The sequence below is a fragment of the Bubalus kerabau genome, chromosome X (assembly GCF_029407905.1).
Source record: "Bubalus kerabau isolate K-KA32 ecotype Philippines breed swamp buffalo chromosome X, PCC_UOA_SB_1v2, whole genome shotgun sequence".
Lineage (NCBI taxonomy): Eukaryota > Metazoa > Chordata > Mammalia > Artiodactyla > Bovidae > Bubalus > Bubalus kerabau.
Window position 1 is genome coordinate 1,228,316 of NC_073647.1, and position 27,998 is coordinate 1,256,313.

Sequence of the window (27,998 nt, forward strand, 5' to 3'; positions counted from 1 at the left end):
ACAAAATACAGTGAGATATTTATAACAGTATGAAAATTGTTTCAGGATTTTACTGTAATTTTATTTTCTGAGTTTCGGTCTTTTTATTTGCAAACTAGGGAGATTGGATTAAATATTTTGGTGGTTCACTGAAATTCTAACTTTCTATGATTTTTCACATCAACAGTTGAATATGACTACAGAAATAACCGATGAGATCTTCAGTTCAGTTCAGTTCAGTCGCTCAGTCGTGTCCAACTCTTTGCAACCGAATGAATCACAGCACGCCAGGCCTCCCTGTCCATCACCAACACCCAGAGTTCACTCAGACTCATGTCCATCGAGTCAGTGATGCCATCCAGCCATCTCATCTTCCATCGTCCCCTTCTCCTCCTGCCCCCAATCCCTCCCAGCATCAGAGTCTTTTCCAATGAGTCAACTCTTCGCATGAGGTGGCCAAAGTACTGGAATTTCAGCTTCAGCATCATTCCCTCCAAAGAAATCCCAGGGCTGATCTCCTTCAGAATGGACTGGTTGGATCTCCTTGCAGGCCAAGGGACTCTCAAGAGTCTTCTCCAACACCACAGTTCAAAAGCATCAATTCTTCGGCACTCAGCTTTCTTCACAGTCCGACTCTCACATCCATACATGACCACTGGAAAAACCATAGCCTTGACTAGACGGACCTTTGTTGGCACAGTAATGTCTCTGCTTTTCAACATGCTATCTAGGTTGGTCATAACTTTTCTTCCCAGGAGTGTCTTTTAATTTCATGGCTGCAGTCACCATCTGCAGTGATTTTGGAGCCCCCAAAAATAAAGTCTGACACTGTTTCCACTGTTTCCCCATCTATTTCCCATGAAGTGATGGGACCGGATGCCAAGATCTTCATTTTCTGAATGTTGAAATTTAAGCCAACTTTTTCAGTCTCCACTTTGACTTTCATCAAGAGGCTTTTCATTCCCTCTTCACTTTCTGCCATAAGGATGGTTTCATATGCATATCTGAGGTTATTGATATTTCTCCTGGAAATCTTGATTCTAGCTTGTGCTTCTTCCAGCCCAGCGTTTCTCATGATGTACTCTGCATAGAAGTTAAATAAGCAGGGTGACAATATACAGCCTTGACGTACTCCTTTTCCTATTTGGAACCAGTCTGTTGTTCCATGTCCAGTGCTAACTGTTGCTTCCTGACCTGCATATAGGTTTCTCAAGAGGCGGGTCAGATGGTGTGGTATTCCCATCTCTTTCAGATTTTTCAGTTTATTGTGATCCACACAGTCAATGGCTTTGGCATAGTCAATAAAGCAGAAATAGATGTTTTTCTGGAACTCTCTTGCTTTTTTAATGATTCAGTGGATATTGGCAATCTGATCTCTGGCTCCTCTGCCTTTTCTAAAACCAGCCTGAACATCTGGAAGTTTACGGTTCACATACTGCTGAAGCCTGACTTGGAGAATTTTGAGTATTACTTTACTAGCCTGTGAGATGTGTGCAACTATGTGGTAGTTTGAGCATTCTTTGGCATTGCCTTTCTTTTGGATTGGAATGAAAACTGACCTTTTCCAGTCCTGTGGCCACTGCTGAGTTTTCCAAATTTGCTGGCATATTGAGTGCAGCACTTTCACAGCATCTCTTAGGTAAATAAATAAGAATCTGAAATACAGATACAGAGCACAGAACTCTAAATTTACTCTGTAATCGTCAGACCACACTTAGGTATATTTCTCTTAAGAACATGATGAACAGGAACATGTCCAGATGGAATGGTATATATGGTAAAGAAACCAGAAATTTTGCTGAGATACCCGGAAATATTGGTCATCATATTACAAAGGCTTTCCATGACATGTAGCATAAAATTTTAATATAAACATTTGCTATGGCATAAAAGAATGAAGAGACAGAGCCAAAGCAAAAAAAAAAAAAAAATGCAGTTGAGGATGTGACTGGTGATGGAAGTAAAGTCCAATGCTGTAAAGAAAAATATTTCTTAGGAACCTGGAATGTTAGGTCCATGAATCAAGGTAAATTGGAAGTGGTCACACACAAAATGGCAAGAATGGACATTTAAGGAATCAATGAACTAAAATGGACTGGAACGGGCGATTTTAACTCAGATGACTATTATATCTACTACTGTGCACAAGAATACCTTAAAAAAATGGAGTAGACTTCATAGTCAGCCAAAGAGTCTGAAATGCAGTACTTGGATTCAATCTCAAAAAGGACAGAATGATTTCTGTTCATTTTCAAGGCAAATCATTCAGTATCACAGTAATCTAAGTCACAGTGATGGTGAAGAAGATGAACATTTCTGTGAAGACCTACAAGACTTTCTAGAACTAACACCCCCAAAAAGATGTACTCTTCATTATAGGGACTGGAAATCAAAAGTAGGAAGTCAGTAGATACCTAGAGTAAGAGGCAAATTTGGCCTTGGAGTACAAAATGAAGCACAGTAAAGGCTAACAGAGTTTTGCCAAGAGGACTCACTGGTCATAGCAAACACTCTCTTCCAACAACACAAGAGAAGACTACACATGGATATCACCAGATGGTCAATATCGACTGAAATCAGTTTGATTATATTCTTTGTAGCCAAAGATGAAGAAGCTTTATACAGTCAGCAAAAATAAGACTGGGAGCTGACTGTGGCTCAGATCATGAAATCCTTATCGCCAAATTCAGACTTAAATTGAAGAAAGTAGGGGAAACCACTAGACCATTCAGGCATGACCTAAATCAAATACCTTGTGATTATACATTGGAAGTGACAAATAGATTTCAGGGATTAGGTCTGATAGAGAGAGTGCTGGAAGAACTATGGATGGAGGTTCCTGACATTGTACAGGAGGCAGGGATCAAGACCATTCCCAAGAAAAAGAAATTCAAAAAGGCAAAATGGTTGTCTGAGGAGGCCTTACAAATAGCTGAGAAAATAAGAGAAGCTAAAAGCAAAAGAGAAAGGGAAAGATATACTTAATTGAATGAAGAGTTCCAAAGAATAACAAGGGAAGATAAGAAAGCCTTCCTCAGTGATCAATGCAAAGAAATAGAGGAAAATAATAGAATGGGAAAGACTAGAGATCTCTTCAAGAAAATTAGAGATACCAATAAAACATTTCATGTAAAGATGGGGACAATAAAGGACAGAAATGGTATGGACTTAACAGAAACAGAAGATATTAAAAGAGGTGGCAAGAGAGTGGGAACAAGATGGCAGAGGAGTAGGTGGATGTAGAGTATACCTCTCTCTATGGATACATAAGGAATATATCCTCAGACACAGAAGTGCATGCAGAAAATCAGTTGAGAGTGGACAGGAGTATCTGACCAGAGGAAAAGAATATATCCAGTGTGGCCAAGACACTGCAATCACATGCCAGTGTTATTGGTTTGCAGAGTCCCTCCCTCCCCACAGCACGACTGAACAAGTGAGCCTAAAAAAGTGTCCAAAACCGCCCCCTTGTGTCAAGGAGGAAATTAGACACTGAAGAGAGGAGCAAACAGAAGAAGCTAAAACAGAGGGACCCTCCTTGGAAGTGAGAGGTACAATAGATTAAAATCCTGTAGTTAGTACCAACTACATAGGAAGGGGCCTATAGATCTTGATAAATATAAGCCGGATCAAGGAACTATTCGAAAATGAACTGACCTCACACTGCCCACAACACCATCAGAGAAAGTCCTAGATATATTTTTACTGCTGCTACTGCTGCTAAGTCACTTCAGTAGTGTCCGACTCTGTGCGACCCCAGAGAAGGCAGCTCACCAGGCTCCCCCATCCCTGGGATTCTCCAGGCAAGAACACTGGAGTGGGTTGCCATTTCCTTCTCCAGTGCATGAAAGTGAAAAGTGAAAGTGAAGTTGCTCAGTCGTGTCCGACTCCTAGCGACCCCATGAACTGCAGCCTACTAGGCTCCTCCGTCCATGGGATTTTTTTTTTTTTTTTATCATTCTTTAATTTTTTTTTTAATTTTTAAGTCCTCTATTACTCCTTTAATTTTCATTTTTATAAGCTACTATTTCATAGCAAAAAAATGAGAGAGAGAGAGACCCTATTTTTTAAAGCAAACTTCATATATATATATATATATATATATTATAATTTTTGTGACTTTGTTTTTTTTTTTTTTTTCTTTAATATTGTATTTTTGAAAATCCAACCTCTACTCTAGATTTTTAATCTTTGCTTTTTGGTATTTGTTATCACTTTTGTACCTTTACGAACCCAATCTTCAGTACCCATTTTTACTTGGGAGCGAGATTACTGGCTTCACCACTCTCTCCCCCTTTGGACTCTCCTTTTTCTGTACCAGGTCGCCTCTATCTCCTCCCTCCCCCTTCTCTTCTCTACCCAACTCTGTGAATCTCTTTGTGTGTTCTGGACAGTGGAGAACACTTAGGGAACTAATTACTAGCTGGATCTGTCTCTCTCCTTTTCATTCCCCCCTTTATCCTCCTGGCCACCTCTGTCTCCTTCCTCCCTCTTCTCTCCTATGTATAACACCATGAACATCTCTGAGCGGTCCAGACTGTGGATCACACATAAGGAAGTGAATACTGGATAGCTTGCTCTCTCCTCTTTTGAGTCCACCTCATCTCAGTCTGGTCACCTCTATCTTCCTCCTCCCTCTTCTTGTCTCCATGTAACTCTGTAAACCTCTCTGTGTGTTTCTCACTGTGGAGAAACTTTTCATCTTTAACCTAGATGTTTTATCAACATTGCTGTATAGAAAGAGAAGTCTTAAGGCTACTGTAAAAATAAGACTGAAAATCAGAAACAGGAGGCTTAAGTCAAAATCTTGAGAATATCAGAAAACTCCTGACTCCAGGGAACAGTAATCGACAGGAGCTCATCAAACACCTCCATATCTACACTGAAACCGAGCACCACCCAAGGGCCAACAAGTTCCAGAGCAAGACATATCAGGCAAATTCTCCAGCAACACAGGAACACAGCCCTGAGCTTTAATATACAGGCTTCCCAAAGTCACTCAAATAATATACAGGCTTCCCAAAGTCACTCAAAACCATGGACTTCTCATAACTCATTACTGGACAATTCATTGCACACCAGAGAGAAGAAATCCAGCTCCACTCACCAGAACACCGACACAAGCGTCCCTAACCAATAAACATTGAGAAGCCACCCATAAAACCCCACCCACAGCGAGAAAACTCCACAATAAAGAGAATTCCACAAAGTGCCAGAATATAGAAAGGCCACCCCAAACACAACAATATAAACAAGAGGAAGAGACAGAGGAATACCCAGCAGGTAAAGGAACAGGATAAATGCCCACCAAGCCAAACAAAAGAGGAAGAGATAGGGAATCTATCTGATAAATAATTCTGAATAATGACAGTGAAAATGATCTAAAAATCTTGAAATCAAAATGGAATCACAGATAAATAGCCTGGAGACAAGGATTGAGAAGATGCAAGAAAGGTTTAACAAGGACCTAGAAAAAATAAAAAGAAGTCAATATATAATGAATAATGCAATAAATGAGATCAAAAACACTCTGGAGGCAGCAAATAGTAGAATAACGTAGGCAGAAGATAGGATTAGTGAGGTAGAAGACAGAATGGTAGAAATAAATGAATCAGAGAGGAAAAAAGAAAAATGAATTAAAAGAAATTAGGACAATCTCAGAGACCTCTGGGACAATGTTAAACGCCACAACATTTGAATCATAGGAGTCTCAGAAGAAGAAGACAAAAAGAAAGACCATGAGAAAATACTTGAGGAGATAATAGTTGAAAATTTCCCTAAAATGGGGAAGGAAATAATCACCCAAGTCCAAGAAACCCAGAGAGTCCCAAACAGGATAAACCCAAGGTAAAACACCCCAAGACACATATTAATGAAATTAACAAAGATAAAACACAAAGAACCAATATTAAAATCAGCAAGGAAAAAACAACAAATAACACACAAGGGGATTCCCATAAGGATAACAGCTGATCTTTCAATAGAAACTCCTCAAGCCAGAAGGGAACGGCAGGACATACTTAAAGTGATGAAAGAAAATAACCTACAGCCCAGATTACTGTGTGTAGCAAGGATCTCATTCAAATATGAAGGAGAAATTAAAAGCTTTACAGACAAGCAAAAGCTGAGAGAATGCAGCACCATCAAACCAACTATCCAAGAAATGCTAAAGGATCTTCTCTAGACAGGAACCACAAACAGGGTGTATAAACTCGAACCCAAAACAATAAGGTAAATGGCAACGGGATCATAGTTATCAGTAATTACTTTAAATGTAAATGGGTTGAATGCCCCAACCAAAAGACAAAGACTGGCTGAATGGATACAAAAACAAGACCCCTAGATATGTTGTCTACAAGAGACCCACCTCAAAACAGGGGACATATACAGAGTGAAAGTGAAGGGCTGGAAAAAGATATTCCACACAAATAGAGAACAAAAGAAAACAGGAGTAGCAATACTCATAGCAGATAAAATAGACTTTAAAAGAAAGGCTGTGAAAAGAGACAAAGAAGGACACTACATCATGATCAAAGGATCAATCCAAGAAGAAGATATAACAATTATAAATATATATGCACCCAACATAGGAGTACCACAATATGTAAGACAAATGCTAACAAGTATGAAAGGAGAAATTAACAATAACACAATAATAGTGGGAGACTTTAAAACCGTACTCACAGCTATGGATAGATCAACTAAACAGAAAATTAACAAGTAAACACAAACTTTAAATGATACAATAGACCAATTACACCTAATTGATATTTATAGGACATTTCACCCCAAAACAATGAATTTCACCTTTGTTTCAAGCACACACAGAACCTTCTCCAGGATAGATCACATCCTGAGCCATAAATCTAGGCTTGGTAAATTCAAAAAAATTGAAATCATTCCAAGCATCTTTTCTGACCACAATGCAGTAAGATTAGATCTCAATTACAGGAGAAAAACTATTAAAAATTCCAACATATGGAGGCTGAAAAACACGCTGCTAAAGAACCAACAAATCACAGAAAAAAATAAAAAAAAATCAAAATATGCATAGAAATGAGTGAAAATGTAAACACAACAACCCAAAACCTGTGGGACACTGTAAAAGCAGTGCTAAGTTCATAGCAATACAGGCATACATCAAGAAACAAGAAAAAAGTCAAATAAATAACCTAACTCTACACGTAAAGCAACTAGAAAGGGAATAAATGAAGAACCACACGGTTGGTAGAAGGAAAGAAATCTTAAAAATTAGGGCAGAAACAATTGCAAAAGAAACAAAAGAGACCAGAGCAAAAATCAGCAAAGCCAAAAGCTGGTTCTTTGAGATGATAAATAAAATTGACAAACCATTAGCCAGATTCATCAAGAAACAAAGGGAGAAAAATCAAATCAATAAAATTAGAAATGAAAATGGAGAGATCACAACAGACAACACAGAAATACAAAGGATCATAAGAGACTACTATCAGCAACTATATGCCAATAAAATGGACAACTTGGAAGAAATGGAAAAGTCCTTAGAAAAGTACAACTTTCCAAAACTGAACCAGGAAGAAATAGAAAATCTTAACAGACCCATTACAAGCACAGAAATTGAACCTGTAATTAGAAAGCTTCCAGCAAATAAAAGCCCAGGTCCAGATGGCTTCACAGCTGAATTCTACCAAAAATTTAGAGAAGAGCTAACTTTCAGAGGATGGTAAACTTCCAAACTCATTCTATGAGGCCACCATCACCCTAATACCAAAACCTGACAAAGATGCCACAATAAAAGAAAACTACAGGGCAATATCACTGATGAAATAGATGCAAAAATCCCTAACAAAATTCTAGCAATCAGAATCCAACAACACATTAAAAAGATCATACATCATGACCAAGTGGCTTTATCCCAGGGATGCAAGGATTCTTCAATATCCACAAATCAATCAATGTAATACACTACAGTAACAAATTGAAAAATAAAATCCATATGATTATTTGAATAGGTGCAGAGGAGGCCTTTGACATAATTCAACATCCATTTATGATAAAAACTCTCCAGAAAGCAGGAATAGAAGGAACATACCTCAACATAATAAAAGCTATATATGACAAACTCAGAGCAAACATTATCCTCAATGATGAAAAATTGAATGCATTTCCCCTAAAGTCAGGAACAAGACTAGGGTGCCCACTTTCACCCCTACTATTCAACATAGTTTTGGAAGTTTTGACCACAGCAATCAGAGCAGAGAAAGAAATAAAATGAATCCAAATTGGAAAAGAAGAAGTAAAACGCTCACTGTTTGCAGATGACATGACCCTCTACATAGAAAACCCTAAAGACTTCACCGGAAAATTACTAGAGCTAATCATTGAATATAGTAAAGTTGCAGGATATAAAATCAACACACAGGAATCCTTTGCATTCCTATACAATAATAATGAGAAAATAGAAAGAGAAATTAAGGAAAAAATTCCATTCACCATTTCAATGAAAAAAATCAAATACTTAGGAATATATCTACCTAAAAAAACTAAAGACCTATATATATCGCAAACTATAAAACACTGGTGAAAGAAATCAAAGAGGACACTAATAGTTGGAGAAATATACTGTGTTCATGGATTGGAAGAATCAATATAGTGAAAATGAGTATACTACCCAAAGCAATCTACAGATTCAATGCAATTCCTATCAAGCTACCAATGGTATTTTTCACTGAGCTAGAACAAATAATTTCATAATTTGTATGGAAATACAAAAAAACCTCGAATAGCCAAAGCAGTCTTGAGAAAGAAGAATGGAACTGGAGGAATCAACCTGCCCGACTTCAGGCTCTACTACAACGCCACAGTCATCAAGACAGTATGGTACCGGCACAATGGCAGAAATATAGATCAATGGAACAAAATAGAAAGCCCAGAGATAAATCCACACACCTATGGACACCTTATCTTTGAAGGGGGCAAGAATATACAATGGATTAAAGACAATCTCTTTAACAAGTGGTGCTGGGAAAACTGGTCAATCACTTGTAAAAGAATGAAACTAGAACACTTTCTAACACCATACACAAAAATAAACTCAATATGAATTAAAGATCTAAACATAAGACCAGAAACTATAAAACTCCTAGTGGAGAATATAGGCAAAACACTCTCCGACATAAATCACAGCAGGATCCTCTATGACCCACCTCCCAGAATATTGGAAATAAAAGCAAAAATAAACAAATGGGGTCTAATTAAAATTAAAAGCTTCTGCACAACAAAGGAAACTCTAAGCAAGTTGAAAAGACAGCCTTCAGAATGGGAGAAAATAATAGCAAATAAAGCAACTGACAAAGAACTAATCTCAAAAATATACAAGCAACTCCTGCAGCTCAATTCTAGAAAAATAAATGACCCAATGAAAAAATGGGCCAAAGAACTAAATAGACATTTCTCCAAAAAAGACGTACAGATGGCTAACAAACACATGAAAAGATGCTCAACATAACTCATTATCAGAGAAATGCAAATAAAAACCACAACAAGATACCACTTTATGCCAGTCAGAATGGCTGCAATCCAAAAGACAACAAGCAATAAATGCTGGAGAAGGTGCAGAGAAAATGGAACCCTCTTACATTGTTGGTGGGAATGGAAACTAGTACAGCCACTATGGAGAACAGTGTGAAGATTCCTTAAAAAACTGGAAATAGAACTGCCTTATTACCCAGCAATCCCACCGCTGGTCATACACACCAAGGAAACCAGAATTGAAAGAGACACATGTACCCCAATGTTCATCACAGCACTGTTTATAATAGCCAGGACATGGAAGCGACCTAGATGTCCATCAGCAGATGAATGGATAAGAAAGCTGTGGTACATATACACAATGTAGTATTCAGTTCAGTTCAGTTCAGTTCAGTCACTCAGTCATGTCCGACTCTTTGCGACCCCATGAATTGCAGCATGCCAGGCCTCCCTGTCCATCACCAACTGCCGGAGTTCACTCAGACTCATGTCCATCGAGTCAGTGATGCCATCCAACCATCTCATCCTCTGCCGTCCCCTTCTCCTCCTGCCCCCAACCCCTCCCAGCATCAGAGTCTTTTCCAATGAGTCAACTCTTTGCATGAGGTGGCCAAAGTACTGGAATTTCAGCTTCAGCATCATTCCCTCCAAAGAAATCCCAGGGCTGATCTCCTTCAGAATAGACTGGTTGGTCTCCTTGCAGTCCAAGGGACTCTCAAGAGTCTTCTCCAACACCACAGTTCAAAAGCATCAATTCTTCGGCGCTCAGCCTTCTTCACAGTCCAACTCTCACATCCATACATGACCACAGAAAAAACCATAGCCTTGACTAGACGGACCTTTGTTGGCAAAGTAATGTCTCTGCTTTTGAATATGCTATCTAGGTTAGTCATAACTTTCCTTCCAAGGAGTAAGTGTCTTTTAATTTCATGGCTGCAGTGACCATCTGCAGTGATACTCAGCCATTAAAATGAATACATTTGAATCAGTTCTAATGAGGTGGATGAAACTGGAGCCTATTATACAGAGGGAAGTAAGCCAGAAAGAAAAACACCAATACAGTATACTAATGCATACATATGGAATTTAGAAAGATGGTAATGATAACCCTGTATGCAAGACAGCAAAAGAGACACAGATGTATAGAACAGTTTTTTGGGCTCTGTGGGAGAGGGAGAGGGTGGGATGGTTTGGGAGAATGGCATTGAAACATGTATAATATCATATAAGAAACGAATCGCCAGTCCAGGTTCAATGCACGATACAGGATGCTTGGAGCTGGTGCACTGGGATTACCCAGAGGGATGGTATGGGGAGGGAGGTGGGAGGGGGGTTCAGAATGGGGAACATGTGTACACCCATGGTGGATTCATGTTGATGTAGGGCAAAACCAATGCAATATTGTAATTAGCCTCCAATTAAAATAAATAAATTTATATTTTTTAAAAAAGGTAAAAAGTTTTAGGAATATGGAATTATGAAGTTGCTTGGAAAATGGTAAAAGGTAGTGGTTAACAAAACAGCAAATACACAGTTCAATAAAGTTCTTGTTGAAAAGGAAAAAAAAAAAATTACCTTAAACGTAAGTGGGTTGAATGCCCCAACCAAAAGACAAAGACTTGCTGAAGGGATTCAAAAACAAGACCCACGTCTATAAAAGACCCATGTCCAAACAAGGAACACATACAGACTGAAAGTGACAGGCTGGAAAAAGATATTCCACGCAAATAGAGATCAAAGGAAAGCAGGAGTGGCAATACTCATATCAGATAAAATAGACTTTAAAACAAAGGAATCAATAGCAGAATATCTGAAGCAGAAGAACAAATCAGTGAGCTGGAAGATAAAATGTTGGGAAAACTTATGAAGAGCAGAAAAAAATTAACAGAATGAAAATAACTGAGGATAGTCTCAGAGACCTCTGGGAAAATATCAAACACACCAATATTTTAATTATAGGGGTCCCAGAAGAAGAGAAGAAAAAAGGGTATTAGAAAAATTTATAAAAGATTATAGTTGAAAATTTTTCCAACATGAAAAAGGAAATAGACAATAAAGTCCAAGAGCCATGAAGAGTTACATACAGTGTAAACCCAAGGAGAAACACACCAAGACACATACTAATCTAAGTAACAAAGACTAAACACAAAGAAAGACTATTAAAAGCAGCAAGGGAGAAGCAACGAGTAACATAAAAGGGAAACCCCATACACTTAACAGCTGATCTTTCAGCAGAAACTCTGCAGGCCAGAAGACAATGGCAGGACATATTTAAAGTACTGAAAGGGAAAAATTTACAACCAAGCTTATTGTACCCAGCAAGTATCTCATTCAAAATTGATGGAGAAATCAAACGCTTTTCAGACAAGCAAAAGTTAAGAGAATTCAGAACCAGCAAATCAGCTTTAAAACAAAAGTTAAAGGAACTTAAAGAGTTAAGAAATATAAGAGAAGGAAAAAGATCAAGTCTTTGGATGTGATGCCAATGGGTCTGGCTTGGTTACTTGGGCTTTTAACCATCTGACCACCTCTTGGGCTGGTCTTTTCCTAGCCTGATCTTGCCTGCCACACCCCGCCCCTCATCTGACATCCCAAAATAAGTCTGTCTAGTCCAGCAGGCCATCTGTCTTGGGGTGCCATAGCACGTTAGACCATTCACACTGTGGGCTCTAATTCCCGCCCCCCCTCCCCCCTCCCCCCCCTCCCCCAGTAATGCTTCCCTTCCCTACTCCATGGGAAAGCTGAACTATAACATGCGGTTGGTTTGTATGTGTACTCAGTGAATCCTTGGGCCATTTACCCTCATAGTAGAAAGACTCCATACATTCCGAACGGTCATCCTGACTCTTAGATGAGGAGGGGATTTTACAACTTAACAGAACTGTAAGGCAAAAATACACTATTTTCATAACTAAGTTGATCACAGTAGGAAGAGACTCCAAAAAACAGGAACTATGAAGAAGTAGGCAAAACAGAGTTTTTGGATACAAGTCCACTCTGGGGTAGAGAGTAAAGCCCTATTCCAAATAAGATGAATAGGTGGAGTCCCAGACCAATTAATAACCAATACATCTGCCTTTTGTCGGTCTTATTGGTTCCTCAAGCTTCAGCCGTGCTTTTATTGACCAGCTTCCAGTGTGGCCAGAGTGGGGCTATGGGGTGGATGTTTCCTTCTCAGCGAGGTCAGGCTCAGGGGTTCCTCCAGACTAAGGGTCGTTGCCCAATTCTCTTGACTATTAGTCAGCCTTGCAGGTTTGACTCTGGAGTAATGGATCCAAGTGTCTATTCCTGCCACCTTGAGATCAGTGGGGTAGTTAAGTTTAAAGAATAGGGCCCTTTCCACATGTGTTTTAAAGGCTCTTTTTTGCAATCCTTTCTTTACCCATACTCAGTCCCCTGGTTGGTGAGGATGTACTGTTATGCCTAAAGAAATGGGTATTCTATCAATTATCCATGTATGTATTTGAGAGATTGTGTGGCATAACCCTGCCTATATAAGTCCAAGTTCCCCAGCTCTCTGGTGTCTCCCCTTAAGTTGACTAGCGAGGGTGGTCATCCATAAAGGATTTCAAACTGCGAAAACCCTATCTCTGCCCAGGGCAAACTCCTCACTTTTAAGAGGGCTGCAGGCAACATGCCTACCCAAGATAAGCTGGCAATGTTTTGCTACGGTTTGTTTGAGGGTTTGATTCATGCGTTCTACTTTCCCTGAGCTCTGGGAATGGTAGGTGGTATGCAATGTCCACTGGGTTTTGAAAGCCTTTGCCACCTCTTGTTCTGCATAAGCAACAAATGCCAGTCCATTGTTAGATCCTATGGCCAGAGGTATTCTGTATCTGGGGACAACGTCTTTCAGGAGTGCCTTGGTTACTTGTCTTGCTTTTTCAGTTCAAGTAGGAAAGGCTTCCACCCAGCCTGAAAAGGTGCAGATGAAAACTAAAAGGTATCTAAATCCTTGATTTGGAGTGATTTCAGTGAAACCTGCTTCCATATCCTCAAAGGGGGATAGTCTACAATATTGTGTCCCTGCTGACCTACTAGGCCCCTGGTGAGCATTATTTTATAAACAGATTACACATCTCTGGGAGACAGAAGAACAGAGTGCGGGGAGGTGTGCAAGGAGGTAGTATGGGCCTAGCAAAGTCTCTAAGGCAGTCTTGCCCATATTGGAATTACTAGATGAAGTATTTTCTAACAGACCAGACCTGATTGACAAGCCAGTCCACAACCCAGACCTGGTCCTATATACTGATGGTAGCAGCTACATGGAAAACAGAAAGATGGTTGGGTAGGCTGTAGTGTCTGAATCTGAAGTGAAGGAAGAAGAGGTGCTTCCTCAAGGATGGTCAGCACAGAGAGTGGAGATAATGTTAATGTTCCTGGTGCAACAGCTTGTAGGCAAATTGTGCCAGAACATAGACTTGTGGTCTTGTGTGAGCCACCATCACATCTTGGCCTTGGTTCCCCCTTCCGTTTTTATCCATTTTTCCTCCTCAGGAAAGTACCTGGGGGCAGCTGGTAACTCCAAGACTAGCAGGACTTTCTATTTGACCCAGGGGAAGCCTCCTTGGTGGCTGCATCAGCTTGACGGTTCCCTTTGGCCACTGGGTCACCTCCCTTATGGTGGCCTTTGCAGTAGACAACTGCCAATTCCTTTTGTTCCCATACTACTTCTAGAAGTTTCAGGATTTTGACTTGGGTTTTGATCCCTTTCCCTCCTGCTGTAAGGAGTCCTCTTTCCTTGTATAAGGCTCCGTGGACATGTAGAGTAGCAAAAGCATACCACAAGTCTGTATAGGTATTGACTTGCTGCTCTCAGCTGAGTTCGAGGGCTCTGATTAATGCCTATATCTCCACTCTCTGTGCTGACCATCCTTGAGGAAGCACCTCTCCTTCCTTCACTTCAGATTCAGACACTACAGCATACCCAGCCATCTTCTTTCTGTTTTCCATGTAGCTGCTACCATCAGTATATAGGACCAGGTCTGGGTTGTGGACTGGCTTGTCAATCAGGTCTGGTCTGTTAGAAAATACTTCATCTAGTAATTCCAAGCAATCGTGTTCCAAGGGCTCTGCTTCTTTTGGTAGAAAGATAGCTGGTTTTAGAGTTCATACAACTTGCAGTTGTACCGTGGATGTTCTCAAAGTAAGCCTTGATACTGAGTTATCCGTGCATGTGTGAGCCAGTGGTGGCATCTGCTATCCATTAGGGTTACAACTGAGTGTATGGCCTTAACATTGAGGTTTTGCCCCAACATTAATTTGTCAACTTCGCTCACTAGTAAGGTAGTGGCTGCTATTGCTTGGAGGTAGGGTGGCCATCTATTTAGACAAGTGGCCACTGGCCTTTGCCTAAGCCTGAATTTTTGGGTCAAGACTCTCAAGGCCATTTTGTACTTTTCATGACCACAGAGATTGAATGCTCTGGTTATATTGGGAAGCTCTAGGGCAGAAGCATCAGAGACTTTGGCCTTATTGTTTGAAATGCTGCCTCTTGGCTCCCATTCAAGGGGAGCCTTTTCTTCTCGTTCCAGGGCCTCATGTAGGGGTCTGGCCAGGTCTGAAAATACAGAGATCCATATCCTGCAGAATCCTGCTGCTCCCAGGAGCTTGTGGACCTTCTGGTGAGTAATATGGGCAGCATTGGCACAAACTGCTTGTTTACTTTCAGTTCCCAGCATTCGCTGGCCCCAGATGATGTTAAAACCTAGATATTTGAGTTGTCTTTCACAGATTTGTACATTTTTCTTTGATACCCAGAACCCAGCTTCCATTAACAAGGAGACAAGTTCCTTTGTTCCTTCTAGGCATCCAGCCTGTGTTGTGCTCAATGACCTATTTCAGCAAGACACAGTCTAACTCCTGTCCAGGAAATTTCACAAAGTCAGTGGCCAAAGCTCCGCTGAAAAGAATAGGGGAGTTCTTGAAACCCAGCGGAGGCCTCGTCCAGGAGAGCTGTTCCTTGTTTCCCATATGTGAGTTTTCCCATTCAGGGGCAAATAGTGGTTGACTGACAGGTGCAAGCTGGAGGCAGAAGAAGGCATCTTTCAAGTACGAGCAAGTAAGCCGTTCAGCTGTGGAAGGGATCAGTCCTAGTAGGGTGTGCAGTTTAGGCACTGCTGGATGCAGAGTAATTGTTGCCTCATTTACAGCTCTTAAGTTCTAAACCGGGTGATAGCCATGTGTCCCTGGCTTCTTCACGGGTAGTAGTGGGGTGTTCCAGGGTGACTGGCATTTAATCAGAAGTCCGTGTTGGAGTAGTCTATATAAATGAGCCTGGATTCCCAGGCAGGCCTACTGGGGAATCAGATACTGTTATAGTTTTACAGGCTGAACTCCTGGTTTCAGATCAGTCAGGATGGGACCAAGAGGTTTTTCCAGGCCCAGAGCATTTTCCTCAGCTGAAACTGGTGGGTACTCAGTCTCTGATTCCGGAGGAATGGTCCCTTTTCTTGGAAGGGAGGAATACAAGTGCCATTCTTCTTCTCACCTTACAGCAAGAGTCATAATCAAGGAAGAGGGTGGGCCTGCTAGCTTTAGAAGAGGTTACCCATCAGCAGAAAATGAAATCTGGGCCCTCATCTTAGCAAGCAGGTCTCTTCCCAACAAAGGCAATAGGGCAGTTGGGCAAGGGGAGGAACTTGTGCTCTACCTCATGGCTCCCAGTCAGCATTGTCAAGGACTTCAAAATGGCCTGCTGGTCTGGGCACCTGTGCCCCCAGTGATGTGATAGTTTATTTTCCAGATAAGGGGGCTATATCCTGGGTGACCACGGAATGTTCAGCACCAGTGTCCAACATAAAGTCCATTGGATGGCCCCCTACTTGAATTCTGACCATGGGATCTCAGGGACCCAGTTGGAGAGAGTCCATTCCCCTCTAGTTGGATTCTGCTTGAGGTAGCCCGATCAAATTAGTGCTGGGTGGCTTGGGTTGATACCAGCTCAGTGGGCCTGTTGCTTTGGTTTTCTTCTCAGGGCGACTGGGGTACTCATTTATCCAGTGTCCCTTTGCCTTGCAATAGGCACACTGATCGTGGCTGAGGGGAATTGTTCTTATTGGATCTGGACCCCTTGCCTTATGGTGTGATCCCAACAAGACTGCACGCTTTGACAGGGACGCTGCCAAGGGTGCAACTTTTTGCTTCATCCTCTTTTTGCTGTTTAGTTGTGATTGACAAAGACTTTGTTGGCAAAGCAGTTCTGTGGCATTTTTACCTGCAAACCTTTTAACTTCTGTAATTTTTTTTTTCCACATGTCCACTTGGGCCTGTCCCTCAAAGGCTGAATTTATCATCCGTTGATTTTCAGTGGTTTCAGGATCAAAAGGTGTGAAAACTCAGAAGGCCTCAAACAGCCTTTTGTAGAAATCAGCCAGACTTTCATCTGGTTCATGTAGCACCTCAGTGGTCTTAGCCATGTTAGCAGGCTTCTTAGCCTCATCTTTTATCCCCTGTACAAGAGAGGACCTGTGGATATCTCTCCAACTGGTTTCTTCCCCCCTCCATATTGGGGTACCAGCGAGGCTCTTCCTCTGGGAAGTTCTCCCAAGCCCATTTCTCCACATCTAATTGGCCACCTGGGGCACTGGCCTGGAGCTATTTTCTAGCCTTTGTCATGACTCATCCTCATTCCTCTGTATTGAATAGGGTGAGGAGATACTGCAGGCAGTCTCCCCAGGTGGGCTCTGTGTCTAGAGGATGGATTCTAAGAGACCAATCACCGCTTGGAGCTTTTCAGAGTATGAAGGCATGTGCTGTTTCCAGTTAAGATCAGTCATGGAAAAAGGCCGGTAGTAAAAAATGGGTCAACAGAGCAGAAACTGTGAGCCTGTTTATCTCTCTTGATGTAATTGTAGATTTGTGGAACCTCTGTCTGGAGATGTCACTGGCCATCCTTCCTCGTTCCTCTTTTGGACAGGGGCGGCCAGAGATACACTGACCAGTCTCCCCGAGCCTGTGGATGCCTCATGCCTCCTCTTCTTGTTCCTCCAAGTCTCATGTTCTGTCACCATCATCTCTGCATTTGATGTGGGCCAGGCACATGCACACACACAGAAAAACATGCAAACACAGGCGATATAAGCATACTTGTGTAAACACATACAAGGAAGACACAGTGACACAAACACAAACAGGGAACACAGGTGTTTCAGTAGCTGAAGATGCCTGTGTCCAGCAATATGGGAGATGATGTCAGTAGGCTCCATGTCCTGCCCTTTGGGGATCCCTGTCCATTTCTTCCCCCAGCTGTTCAGTATTATCACCAGCCAGCCTTAAGTCGTTTCTGGCTTTGTGGTGGTGGTGAGAGGCCAATCGATGGATGTGGAAATTCACAGAAGACCCCAAAGCCAGCACAAAAGTATCAAGGGACAGTGGAAAGAAACCTATTCTAACTGGTGGTGCTTTCCAGGAGGAAGGTCGGGACTTAAGTGCCCAGGGGAATCTCAAACTCAGTGAGCAGCAGGAGGCTTTGGAGAGGCTCAACCTGGGGAAAGATGATTCTGACAAAGGTGCTTGATTCACCCTGTCTCTATCAGAATCACCTAGGACTCTCATCTTGTGATCACAGCTTCTTCGAGTGAGACTTGAACACATGAAATCCCCAAGCCTCCAATCTCAGCTTGTCACTTGCTACCAGTATGACCCAAATCCAGGCTCCACATCCAGCCTGCATGAGCCCAAGCATCCTCATTTGGGAAAGGAGAGTGTCCAAGCCTCTACATGGCTGTCCTTTCAGGGCCCACCTTTGATCCCCTCACAACCTGTGTTTCTGTCAGTAACCTCTCATGGCAGAATCTACCTCTATGGGAAGTACTGCAGGAGGTTGAGCCACAGTCTTTGCTGATTATCTGCTGGAAACATGAACAAGGTCAGCATGGGGCTCACCAGGACCTGAACCCTTCATGAACATTGAAGAACCCCAACACAAATCGTCAATTCTGCAGAGGCCCAGAGTAACCCCATCTCAGAAATCCTGTTTGATCCTGGGCTGTTGTGATCCAACAACCAGTTGAGGAAGTTAAGACTGCTGGTTTCCAGCCTGCGGCTTGGAGCTTCCCGTTTATAAACCCAGAACCAGTGGACTGGAGTGGAATAACATGGCATGTATCCTGGAGGAAGACAAGGGAGGCAGGGAAGGATCACGCAGGAGGATCATCCACTCCCTTCCCCACCCACCCACACCACCCTGGGAGGCAGGTTGTACCAATGATGTCAAGGTAGTACTTCTTAATGATGAATGTGTTTCTGAAGTAGGGTTTGCTCCGAAAAGAAACTTAGCAGCATGTAGCAGGACCAGGGATGCCTCAGTTCCTGCACCTGACAGGACCAGGAGGAGGGGAAATGTGCAAGTTTCTAGGGTCCATAGCTTGCCTGAAGGGCAGGAGCAACAGCTTCTGCTTCTCCACTCCAAGTGCTCACACCACATAAGATGATCCCCCACTTCCCTGCCCAGCTCCCCTATCCACCTTTCCTCATTCTCCCTCACTGACCTTCAAATTGATCATGTAGCTAAGCAAGACTTCAACTTGTTCACTTATCATGATGGATAGTTGGCGGTTGTTTACAATCTGCTGCAGGTCAAGGAGCCAGTCATGCCACATGCAGGGCCAGGTAGAGCCACAAGCAACAGGGCTAGTCTGGGAAGGAACAAGTGAGAGGATAAGAGGCAGGAAGGCTAGGGGCCTGTAAATGGAGGAAATAGGCTGCAAGTGACAGACATTTTTCTCTCTCTCTTAAGGGGCAGGAGGAAACAAACTGCATGTGTCAGATTTTCCCTTCTCTATAGAAAATATAGACTTTACTTAGGAAAAGTATACAAATTAGGTTATTTTACACAATTATGGTTTATTGTGGGATAAGGCAATGGCAACCCACTCCAGTACTCTTGCCTGGAAAATCCCATGGGCGGAGGAGCCTGGTAGGTTGCAATCCATGGGATCCTAGGAGTAGGACATGACTGAGTGACTTCACTTTTACTTTCATGCATTGGAGAAGGAAATGGCAACCCACTCCAGTATTCTTGCCTGGATATTCCAGGGACGGAGGAGCCTGGTGGGCTGCTGTCTATGGGGTCGCAGAGTTCGACACCACTGAAGTGAATTAGCAGCAGCAGCAGCATACAAAATTAAAAGGAGGCTTCTTTAAAAATTCTGTGTTGCCATGATGACATCTGGTTCCATCTGAACTTAACTTTTCTCAAACCTTGAGCCAACCAATGCATTTTTCTTATGGAAATGTTTTTCTTAAGCTATGTTAATGAACTATGCATTTACTCTAGACTCTGTCTTTCTTCAAATCGGTTCCACCTAAGACTCAGAACAGACAAGGCCTCAAAAAACCAGTATGTTTTACTCATACAATTGTTCTCCTACTCTGTTATTAAGACTATGTATTTGCTTAGAAACCTGCCTTTCTTCAAGATTATTGTCAATCCTTTTATGGCCTAGGATGGCTCACCTTGTACCAATGTTATCTCAAGATAAATGTTGTAGGTGAGGGACCTGGTGCCACTCTCTGAGTGTTGAGACATTTCCTTTCTCTAATTAGCAGCCTGCTAAGTGAAAGAAAGTGAAGTCGCGCAGTCATGTCCGACTCTTTGCGACCCCATGGACTGCAGCCTACCAGGCTCCTCCGTCCATGGGATTTTCCAGGCAAGAGTACTGAAGTGGGTTGCCATTTCCTTATCCAGGGGATCTTCCTGACCCAGGGATCGAACCTGAGTCTCCTGAATTCCAGGCAGACGCTTTAACCTCTGAGCCACCAGCAAAGCAGCCTGCTAGTGGGTATATAACTTCCTGCTAAAGACTAGCGGTGTGTGTGTGGGGGGGGTACTCTTTCTGCCCCCTTCTGATGTCTATGTCGGAATCTTTCTCTATCTCTTTTATACTTTAATAAAACTTGATTACACAAAAGCTCTGAGTGATCAAACCTTGTCACTGGCTCTGGATTGAATTCCTCTCCTCCCCAGGCCAAGAATCCCAGTGTCTTTCATGGCTCAGCAACAGCTTTTCACAGGGACACTGGAACAGACATCTGCAAGCACTCTGGGCACTCACACTTGCTTGCCCGCCCCACTGATGTATGTCCCCAGCCAGTGCCGTAACATCAAACATGCTCACGGCTCTTGGTCCCCTGTGGTCTTTGGCTTCTGAAGTTGTCTGCATTCGCCAAGGGAGGGTCTGTTTCTGACTACTTCTGATCTCTGACTGGCTGGTGTGTGTTGAGTAGTGGCATGTCACTGCTTAAAATATCAGGAACTGCAGTCCCCATGGCACACCTTGTCTGTGGGCAAGTGTGTGTGTTGTGTATGGGTATGTGTGTGTGTCTTTCTGTGTGTGTGTCTTTCTGTGTGTGTGTGTGTGTGTGTGTTTAACAAGAAAGCCCTGGGTCACTGACCTGCTCCGTGTCTTCACAAGGATGTGTCTGGAATTGTCTGGCACTCACAGCATACCAGAGAGAAGCCCTTTCCTTCATCCTGGGTGTTGAAAACCTCCTGCTTCTGCACTGCACTAGTGGGAACAACTACAGGGGCTCTGACTGACCGAGGTGGGGGGAGGTTGTGGGACTCGCACTGTCTCTGTTACTTCCCGGGATTATCCACAAATACAATAATAACTTTCTGAGAATTCCACTCTGGCCTAATGTTTCTGGTCACTCCTGATATAGAATCCCCACCCCTGGGTACTGCTCCTTTTCAGATGCAGGCCAAAAAGGGTCACCCAAAGCAACAGCTCAGACACCTACAGGTGTTTTGGCCATGTCCGAATTCTGCTCCTGCTGTATCTTTGGATCTCCACATCCCCAGCACCAAGTTCCCTCAACCACCACTCACCTTGCCTGTGCCCTTGTCCCCACTCCTATTCCTGCTCCTGGTCCTTCTCCTCCTCCTGAGCAGCTGACTCTGAGGAATAGCAGTCAGGATAGGTTTTGGAAGCCAGAAGCCTGCGGTGCCCTGGAAGATGGTGCATCTCTGAGCCAAGTGACCCTCCTCTGACGGTTGTTCCACCTGAAGCGAACATAGGCCCTGTGGTCTTTCACATTCCCAGAGCTAAACTCACTGTCTGAAGGGCCGCCAGTGACTCCAGGCCCTTCAGCATCGGCCGGTATATCACTTGGATCTCCTGGCCTTGCACGTTCCTGGCTCTGCTCCTCCAGCTTCTCCTCTGGCTCCTGCGAGGACAACTGCTCCTGTTCCACATCCGCCACCACCTCCACCTCTTCTGTGCTGTCTTCTTCCACCAGCAGCCAGACCTCTTGCCCGATTCCCACCATCTCTCCCTCTTCCAGGGCCACACCTTCCTTTCATCGCCTCCCAAATGAAGAGAGCCACTCCTTGTTTGGTGCACCACCTGGTGCCTACAAGGTCTCCGACACACCCACCATGAGGGCAGGACCCAGGACCTCCGTCCCCTGAAAACTTGGCCTCACATTTAAGAAGTTCCAGAGCCCTGGGGTGCTCCTGCCATCCTCTGGAAGCATCTCACTCTGGACGTGGCCTGCTGTGGCTCAAGCTGGTGCAGCTGTGAAGGGGTTGGACATGACAGCACAGCAGGTGGCCTGCACAGGTGATGCAATTGCTGCCATCACCCAGTGGCCATAGCTGCCTCCTTCTGGGATGCCCTGAGACTGAAGAATGTGGTGGTGGACCACCTGGAGCAAGCTGCGCAGGCCACCAGATTGCCCAGGCTAATGGGCCCTCGAGGCTGCTGGAGCTATGAACCACTCCCAGGCTGCTGGGCCCAATCTCAGCCATTGGCAGAGAGGGTAGTGGGCATCACGCTCCATGGACAGGCCCCTAGCCCAAAAGGAGTCACCTCTGTCCCACCCCCAACCCCTTACCCCAGGCCCATGCCCGCCCACCTCCCACACCCCCACCCCACGGCTGCCAGGGCTCCAGCGAGCCACATGATGCCTCTGCTTCACTGAGTGTCCTCCTCCAGGCCATTGCCTGTCTTCCATCTGGCAAAACCCAGGTGCAAGCTGCCACTTCCTTGGCTTCCAGAAATTCAAAGCATGAATTCCCGCTTCTATATCTGAAAAGGACACTCCTGTGTCCCACAGGACCTTTAATCTCTGGGTGCTCTCCCAAAGTGTCCCATGAAAGGTAGGGGGGCAATGTGGCTGAATAGTTTCCTTCACTGAGCAGAGAGGCCAATGCAGACTGGATGATAGGAGAGTGAGTACAGACCCAGTTTGACATTGTTGAGCTCGTTTGCTCAGGGACACCAGAGCCACAGCATACAGAGCTCTCTGTCTCTGTCTCTGCTTTTGGCACACACTGTTTCCCTGTCTATCTTTCTTTGTGTGTAGTAGGGGCTTGTGTTTGTGTGTCTCTGTCTCTCTGTCTGGTGCTGCTGCCCTCTGCCATTCTCTGGGCACCAGCACTCATAAAAGACACTTAACCTAGGCATAAAGCCAAATCTATTCGCCTGTGTGAGTTGCACCCATGGGAGATCTGACTTTGTCAGTTAACACAGCTGGGGAATGCTTTCTCAAATTTAGAGGCAAATACAGGCGATCTCTGGTGAACCACAGAAGGAGACAGGCGTCCCTCCCTCCCTCACCTGGTGGACATGAACACTGCACAGGATTACAGTGGCTTGGCCACATTTTGGACAGGGGGAGAAATAGGATATGCTATTGCTGGCATAAGGTGACTGCCTGAAACGTGCTTGAATGCGTCAGGGAGAAGTTAAGGACAGGTCTCCATTAAGGGCGATGACACACCAGTGCCAGAGGCATTGAAGTCTGCCCATTTAGCGTATACAGGCCCTTTCAAAGTGGTGCTGTTTTTGTTCAGCCTCCACGTTGAGAACACACTGCAGCCTACCCTGTCTACCCAGCCCTGTGGGGTTGGGAACAGCGAAGAATCAACTGAAGCAATCCTTTGCATAGTCCTGATATCCAAGCGTTCTGTGAAGAGTATAGTGATGTTTTAAACTGGCAAGCTCTGCAGATAGCAGCTGCTTATGCTGCAGTCCCATCAGTCAACCAAAGCTTACATAAAAAGCAAGGTACGCTCATGCCCCTGGTCATTTTGGGGGGAAAATGCTGCTACAGTTGAGAAGGACAGAAAGATCTTTGTCGCTGAGTGTCCAAGAGGCTGTAGACCCGCCCCCTCTTCTGTGCCTGGGAATCCACCCCATTCTGTTTCTTGGCTCCTTTCCATTGTCACTGACTTCCCACTGGTCCTTTCTACCTGCCTATCCTTTCGGCAAGGGATCCAGGGTACAGCAGCACACTCGGAAAAAGGAAGAAATTCACCTCAGAACATCTTTAAACGAGCAATGTGGTGTCTTCCTCATGACTGTTATTCACTGATGCCTGGAGCCTAAATACAGCGGGCTCTGAACTGGAACCTGTCTCTCACTGTTCCAGGGTCCCTTCATGCAAACACCCTGCCATCCTTGCTTCATCCCTCTTCCCTCCCTCGCTGACAGACCCTGGCAGTGGGGCACTCACACACACCCCACACCTGCGCTTTCCTCACCTTTCTGCACTGCCAGGTAGCTGGAAGTGCCCGTCGGATTCCACGCTCACACTCCGTCTCTGCTAGGATGCCTGGGGGTTCACTCTGAGAGCCTAGCTTAGCATGTCATTTGTCTCACATGGTGCCAATATGTAACACCCTTAGAGAGGGAGTGTGCTGGCTGACAGGCTGATCCTAGGCAGCAGTAGCCCAGGACTTTCCCAAATCTCCTTCTCACCTGTGTGGAACAATCTGCATTGAAGCCGGCTCTCATTCCCATCCTCCTCCTTCCAGTCTCTTCCTTTTTCCAAAGGACCCTGGCCGCTTCAAAATCGGGGGCCCTGTCCTAGCCTCGTCCGGCATTTCCACAGGGTAGCCAATGCACCACAGACTGAGGGATCCACAGACAGTGGTTTTAAATCCCCACATCACTTGATTTATTTCCTCTGGGTGACTCCTCAAAACCCCCCACCACTGCTTACTGATACAAACACACAACACAGCAGAAATTGTGAGCTTGGTTATGCCTCTTGATGTAACTGCAGATTTGAAGAGTCCCTGTCCAGATTGTCACCTGTCATCCTTTCCTCATTCCTGTCCTGGACAGGGGCATCACAGAGATGCATGGACCAGTCTCCCCTAGTCTGTGAATGCCTCGTGCCTCATCTTCTGGTTGCTCCACATCTCAGGACTATCTCATCATCACATGAGGTGATGTCACCTTCATCTCTGTGTCTGCAGTGGGCAGGACCCACACACACACACACACACACACCCACACACACACACACACATGCAACACAGGCACACACGTGTAAGGGACAGGGAACATGTGGCAGTACATGAAGAACCACTTTTTTCATACAAAATATAGAGATTTCCATATTTCTTATAGGAAAATCTCCATTCTGATCTTCAAATGTGAACTATACCAAAGTCCAACGTCCATGAAGGAGCATTAGTGCCTAGATTTTGATATAGGGAATATAGGGAATTCCATATTTCATGGTGGAAAATCGTTGTCTTGATATATGTATGAGAAATGCAAAGAATTCCATATTTCATGAAGAAACAGTGGTGCCAATATTTTCACTTGTGAAATAGGGGCAATACCAATACCATATTGGATCTCCATATCTTAAGAAAAGCAATGCCTAGATGCTCATGTGTGAAATGTAGAGTATCCCATATTTAATGTAAGAAAATCACTACCCAGGTTTTCATCTAGGAAGTATAAAGAATTCCATATTTCATGTAAAAAACTTTGCATACAGATTTTAATAAAGTGAAATACAAAAAAATTCAACATTTCATGTAGTAAAACCAGGATTGAGATGTTCATATGTAACATATAGAGAATTATATTTTTAATAGAGTGAAAATGTCACAATGATTTTCGTTTCTGAAATATATGGAATTCCATATTTTATGTAGCAAAATTGGTACACAGAATTTGATAGATATCGTAAGCATACAGAATTCCAGATTGCATGTGGGGAAATTGGCGCTCAGGTTTTCCTATGTGATACACATAGTGTTCAGTACTTCCTCTAGGAAAATTTGAGCAGAGATGTTCATGTGTGATACATAGAAAATGGATGGCCCTATTTCAAATATGTTACATAGAGAATTCCATATTTCATATGGGAATATTGGCACTCATTTTCATATATGAAACATAAAGATTTCTTTATTTTTGTACAAATATCTGGGCCGAGATTTCCTTATATTAAATGTGAAAAATCTCATATGACATGTATGAAAATCTGTTCACAGATTTCTATTTGTGAAGTGTAGAAATGTCCTCATTCATGTAGGAAAATCAGTTCCCTGATTTTTATAACATGAAATATATAAAATTACATACTTATGTCAGAAAATCTCAATTAAGATTTTCATATATGGAATATACAGAATCCCATATGTCAATATAGCAGAAAAGTCTTTGTTCCAATTATCATCTGTAAAATATATGTGATTCCATATTTCATTTAAGAAAATCTGCACACTGATTGGCACGTGTGAAACATACAGAATTCCGTGTTCCACATTTGAAAATCTATGCCCACAAAAGCCATGCTAATATTTTCATATGTTTTTTAGAGAGAATTTAATATCTAATGTAGGAAAATGAATGTCCACATAGTCAAAGGTTTAACATGGAGAATTCCATATATTGTGTAGGAAAATGTGCTCACAGATATTCATAAATGTAGCATAAAGAAGTCAATATATCCATCGGGAAACCCTTTTCCAGATTTTCATAGAGTGCATTCCATATATCATGCAGGAAAATCTGTGCCTAGATTTTCAAATGTGAACTATAGAGAATTACATATATTTAGTGCAGCAATAACAGCACTCATATATTCATATGTGAAATAATAGAGTATTGCATATGTAGATCAAGGAAATCTGCGCCCAAATGTCTTTGTGTGAAGTATAAAAATACCAAATTTCAGGTAAGATAACGTGTACCTAGATTTTCATTTTTGAAATGTACAAAGTTTCTATTTCATGAGTGAAAATTTGCATCATGTTTTCATATTTGAACTATTGAGAATATACTTCATGTCAGAAGATCTTAATGGAGATTTTCATAGGGAAAATATATAAAATCCCACACTTCAAGCAGGAAAATGTATGCTCAAATTGTCCTATGTGAGATATACACAATTCCATATTCATGTAGGAAAAAGTGTGCACAGACATCCAGATGTGTAACATCCCATAAGCCATGTATCATGACCAAAAATATACAACTAGATTTTCAAAAGTGAAATGCAGATTTCGTATTTCACATAGAAAACTCTGCACCCATATTTTCATATGTGAAACATACAAAAGTGCATATTTCATGCAGGAAAATCATCCTTCACGTGTACGTATGCATGAAGCAGAGCATCCAAAGCCAGTGATCTGGAAGAACCCAGAGGAATAGGGTGGGGAGGGATGTGGGGTGGGCTTAAGGATGTGTTGGACACATGGGTACCTATGGCTCACTAAGCTTGATGTATGGCAAAACCCGTCACAATGTTGTAAAGTAATCATCCTCCAGTTAAAATAAAGAAATCAATTTAAATTACTGACAAAATAAGAAAGAAAAGCACAAGGAACTCTACTCAGTGCTCTGTGGTGACACACATGGGAAGAGAATCCAACATGAAGGGATCTATGTAAGTATATAATTGATTCACACTGATGTACAGCAGAAACTAATACAACAATGTAAAGGAACTATACTCAAATAAAAAATTGATTTAAAAATATTGCAATGCAACTGTACCTCCAGCAGTGAATAAATAAATGGTTTCCCCATTTGCAATGTCTTTAGGGACATTATGCTAAGTAAAATATTTCAGCCGGAGGAAGACAAAAACTTTATCATCACGTGATATTGTTAGTTAAAATACCTGAGTTATAGAAACAGAGAGTTGAATGCGGTTATCGAGGGCTAGTGGAAATGGACCATGGTGGTCCAAGGTACCAACTTTAGTCATACATTGAATAATCTCACCAAAGATGATACTATAAGAGGGCAGGAGGAATATGGAGCTGCACACTTAGCTCAGGTCCATTAGTGGATTTCAAAATCCAGCTCCATCAGAGTCAGCCTCTCAGAAGAGTTTAGTTAAAGATATATTGCAGGCTGTGCCCAGGGCCCTCCAGGTCCTCTGGCCTTGGGCTGAGGAGCAAGCCAGGGCACCTGAGGACAGGCTAAAGGCTGTGTCTTGCAGTGGCCCAGAGCTGCTTGCTAGAGCCACTCACTGGCCTGGCCCCAGGTTCAGAGCAATAGCCAAACTCTCCCATCCCCACCTCCATGACCGAACGGTTGTGGCTTCTGCATGGGTCAGTCTACAGGACCCAGTCCCCACCCACTGGGTAGACTGAGGAGACTGAGGGCCAGCTGCATGATGGACACCTGGCTCCCTCATTGAAGATGGTTGGGCAAGGTATGGGGACCTTGGTAAGAGGAGGGCCCACAGACTGAGAGCTGCCTCTTCAGCTGGGACTGGCCACTGGTGGGAGGATCAAGACT

The 27,998-nt window shown here is 43.1% G+C and overlaps 1 pseudogene; it reads right to left on the reverse strand.

Annotated features, from left to right (window-relative positions):
• Nucleotides 1–18,962: 18,962 nt before the first annotated feature.
• Nucleotides 18,963–27,781, reverse strand: LOC129639474 (testis-specific Y-encoded protein 1-like; annotated as a pseudogene).
• Between the last annotated feature and the right edge of the window lie 217 nt (nucleotides 27,782–27,998).